This window comes from Misgurnus anguillicaudatus, chromosome 21, assembly GCF_027580225.2.
Source record: "Misgurnus anguillicaudatus chromosome 21, ASM2758022v2, whole genome shotgun sequence".
In the NCBI taxonomy this organism is placed as follows: Eukaryota; Metazoa; Chordata; class Actinopteri; order Cypriniformes; family Cobitidae; genus Misgurnus; species Misgurnus anguillicaudatus.
Window position 1 is genome coordinate 12,050,001 of NC_073357.2, and position 5,000 is coordinate 12,055,000.

Genomic DNA, 5,000 nt, shown 5'->3' on the forward strand with positions numbered 1-5,000 from the left:
ATGATTTGTTTTCTCCCAGCATTATCACCTTGTTCCAATCCATTTCTTTATTATCTTGTTCACCTCTCAACCTTTCAAGCAAACCTATACATTTTTCATTAAAGTTTTCCAATTGCTTACAACATAAAAACACATGTAAAAAAACCCTCATCTTCTTCTTTACATACTTTACAAGTTGCATTTTGCTCTCTCCCGATTTTGTTCAATAAAACATCAGTAAAAATCGCCTTGTGCCTAATTAAATATTCTAAGGTCCCCAATTTTGACTCAATAAAATTCCCCTTCATATTACTCCATATATGTTCTTCTTTCAAGTCTTTGTATTTCTGTAACCAGTATTTATTCACCACAGGTTTCTTAAAAATACAATCTCTAAAAAAACAATACAACATTTTCACAGTGCATTCCTTAAAAGCTCTTATTTTGTCTCCCAACATTAAATACACATCTTTCTCTTGTTTCCCTTGTTCTTTATTATCAATTTTCCTGATCCAATCATCAGGTATTGCACTTTTTATTATCTTAAACTTATTTACAATTTCTTGTCTACTATATTCTTCTTTTGCTTCCTCCATAGTATCCACAATGTACTGCACAGGTAAAAATCCCTCCTTAAACTCATATAAAACATCTCTCACTTTTGTAATTCCCACATCCCACCACTTTTTAAAAAACACTTCTTTCCCTTGGTTTACAATGTTCTTGTTTAAAAACAATGGTTGGTTTAAAATACACTCTCTTCCACTAGGCATGTACTGTACACAAGTTAAAACTTTCCCCCATGCACTCATAATTTCCTTGTAAAAATCCGGCACCTTTTCCGTCATCCAAGCTTTAGTTTTCATCCATAAAATGTCTTCTCCCAGATTAAAATTACCACATTTGTTTAAAAAATATTGCATTGTTTTTTTCCATACCATTACATTCCCATCATCCAGATACTTTTTAACCATTTTAACCCTTAAACTATTTTTTCTTTGTGCTACATCTATTAGGCCCATCCCACCTTTCTCTACAGCTCCAATCAATGTGTCATATGCTATTCTTGGGGGTTTCCCTTCCCATATAAAGTCTAAAAAACATCTCTTTAATCTTTTTTCAATCCACAGAGGCATAGATGACACATATAAGACATACCATAACTTAGACATCATTAAAACATTCGAAATTAAAACCTTCCCTTTAAGACATAATGTCCTCAATTTCCAAAAATGTAACCTTCTTTCAATATCTCCTAAAATAGTTGCCCACATTGTTTCATTAGCTCTCCTTTCATCATCCCCCATTAAAACTCCTAAAATCTTGATTTCATTCACTTCTTTAAAAGCAAAGTCACTCGTTAAAGCTTGCACATTCCCACATCTCATATACACAGTTTTATCCTCGTTAATTTTTCCTCCTGATGCTTTACAAAATTGTTGTACAATTTTCATTGCACATTTAACTCCCTCCCTGTCTTTCAAAATAAGCGTAGTGTCATCCGCATACTGAAATATTGCTTCTCCTTCCACATTCCCTTCTATGTGAATACCTTTTATTCCCTTTTCTTCCCTCATAGCCAACCCCAAGGGTTCCGCGACTAAAGAATATAATAGTGCTGACATGGGACACCCTTGTCTTATGGATCTTGTTAGTGTAAAACATTCCGTTAAAAACCCATTACATTTAATTCTAGTTACCGGTCCATTATATAAAATTTTCACCCACTTTATAAAATTTTCTCCAAATCCAAAACGGTTTAAAATCCCAAATAAAAATTCATGTTCCACCCTGTCGAAAGCCTTTTCAAAATCTAAACTTATAACATATCCCTCCATTTTTCTCTCCTTCATGTATCCAATTGTATCTTTAATGCTTAGGGTCGTATCAGCTATGTCTTTCCCTTTGACCCCATATGCTTGATTTGTCTTTATTATTCTCGGCATCACTTCTTTCAGTCTGTTTGCTAAAATTTTTGATAAAATTTTCAAATCGGTATTTAACATCGTAAGCGGCCTATAATTCTTTAGTTCAGTTTTCTCTCCTTTTTTCTTATATATTGTTTTCATCAAACCCATTCCCATTCTTAGATTCATCTGCCCCTTATTAAAGATCTCATCATACACTTCCTTTAAAATACTGGTTAACATATCCCTAAAAACAATATAAAACTCACTCCCCAACCCATCAATTCCAGGACTTTTGTTTTTGTTTAATTCATTTATCGCTCTTTCAATTTCCTCTTCACTTATCTCTTTGTCACAATCCTTCATATCTTCCTTGTCTATTTTAGTTGTTATCTTCTCTAACATTTCTTCTTTTTCATCCTGCACTCCCTCAGTTGTAAACAATTTTTCATAATACCTTTTCATTTCTATTAAAATTGATTCATTACTCTTTACTTCTTCTCCATTCTCCTTTTTCACTACTTTTATAATTTCAGACTTCCCTTTTCTTCTTTCTAGGTCAAAGAAAAATTTTGTACATTTTTCACCTTCAACAAGAAACTGAGCTTTACTCCTTAATCTTGCACCTTCATATTTCTTTTCTTCCATTTCTTTAAGTTTATTTTCCAATTCTTTTATCTTTAACATGTCCTTATTACCCTGATTTATCTCTTTTTCTAAATTTTCTCTTATTTCCTGTCCATTGTATTTCTTACATTTCTCAATTAATCTGCACAATTTTATTGTATGAATTTTAACTAAATATTTCAAATTTTCCCACCACAATCTTTTATCTTCCATATACATTGCATTTCCTTTTTCTTTTTCAATTAGCGTCTTTATATCTAAAACATACCCTTTGCTTTTTAAAACCTCAGCATTTAAAACCCACACGCCTGGACCTCTCTTTAACGTACTCCAGTCAATCTGCATATATAACGGCTTGTGATCACTTAAGCTTGTTTCATCGTATCTCACGTTATCAATAAAAACTTCTAAATTCCTGTTACACAAAATAAAATCGATTCTTGTTTGACACATGAAATTCCCCACCCTTTGTCTTCTTGAGTATTGCCTTCTTTCATTCCTTTCTCTCCAAACATCCACCAAGTTATTGTTTTCCATTATTGATTTTAACTCTCTCCTTCCCATATCATTTCTAAAAACCATTCCATCTGCCATATCTAATTTACTTAACACAGTATTAAAATCCCCCATTAACAAGACATTTTGTTGGTTTTTTAAAAGTGACCTTAAATCATTAAAATAATCTCTCTTTTCTTTTTCCTCCGTAGGTGCATGTACATTTATCACAACCAGTTTTTTGCCTTCATATTCCATTTCTACTGCTAAACATTTCCCAATATCATCTTTATAGATAACCTTGCATACAGTTTTCACATTTTCTCTTATTAAAAAAGCCACTCCTCTGCCAAACCTCGTATCATCATTATTGTATAAAATCTCACCGTTCCATCTTTTCCTTATTTCACATATGTGCTTTTCTTTCCAATTTGTTTCTTGCAATACAATCACGTCTTCATTCTTGAACATTTCTTTCACTTTTTCAAATTTGTTAAAGTCCGAAAGTCCTCTGGCATTAAAAGTAACCAAACTTAAAACCATAAAAAATAAGTAAATAAAAACACTCATTGAGTCAATTTCTTTAGCTCATACCATCCAAGTCTTTTAGCAGTACATATTTATCTTTTATTAAGTCTTTGTTAGTTGTTTTTTTCCTTATTCCTTCCAAACATGGCTTTACCTTAATTTTTCGTCTTCTTCTCTCCACTTTCGGTTTTCCTTCAGACATTGCGTTGACATCCTTGTTAAAATCCTCATCTTGATCTAATTCATCTTGTTCCATCTCATCTTCCAGGGTGACAGAAGTGTCAAGTGGTGTACATGTTCCTTCCTCCTGTTTAAGTTGTTCAGTTTGTTCCGTCTGTTCTTTAGAATCCTCGTTTTGTACTTTACCTTGTCTTTTAGCTAATTCGTTCATTTCTTCCTCTGCCATTTCATCTGTAGTGCTCTGTGTTTTATCCTCTAGGCCTATGTCCTGTTGTACTTTCTCTTGTTGTTCCGTTTGTTCGGCATTGTCAACTTCAATTACAGGTCCGCCGTCTTCCGCCTCTCTCGTGTCGTTCTGTTGTTTTTCTACCACGTTGTCTTGTTCATGCACCTTCCCGCCCACATGAGTCTCATCGTTGCCAAACCAGCATTCACACAAGTTTAAAAAATTGTCACAGTCCGGGCACTTAACCGCCTTGCACTCTCTTGCAAAATGTCCTCTCTCCTCGCATTTGTAGCACTTAAACATAGGGCAGTCTTTCATGATGTGATCTGGGCACATGCACAGCCGACAGAGTTTTACCTGATGGCTGTGCATCACCCTGAAGAACTGCAGGCCTTCAGCCGTTTCAAACTTTGTGCTATACGGAAGAGATGCAACATCTTTAGGGAAGCGAGATTTAATGAACCGTGTGCCATCTTCAATGGTCGTGCCTGGATACAAACGTCTTTTTAATTTAGACAAAGGGGTAACTCCCCACCCTTCAAGTTTATTTATAATATCGTGATCGTCTATGTAGGCGGGCAGGTGCATAAACGAGACGACATAGTCTCTGTTTTGGAGTCTCTTCACTTCGCATTCCACTTCTTTTATCCTTATTCCATATTCCAGCAATTCAACATCATCCACATTTTCTAGAGTCAGCTCATATTCGTTGTTATGTTTAGGTCTTACCGCCAGGATTTTCCCTTTTCCAATTTTCTCCGATACTGCCGTAATAATGTCCTCCGCTCTTGCATTCACATTTGTAGTATCAACTGTTATCGTAGCTTCTATTAAGTATTCCTTTCGTGAATTGTACCTTCTTTGTTCTTTGTCTCTTTCATTGCCATCTCGTTGTTGTTCATCCGTTCCATTTTCATTTGCCATTCGTGTCTCTCCTGCCATTTCCGAGGTTGATTCCATGTGTCTGTCCATTTTCACCAAACAAAACAAAAAGCGTATGTGCCAAACTTAAACTCCCCCCGAACAGCGTATGCTGCCAGGAGGGATTTAAACAAACA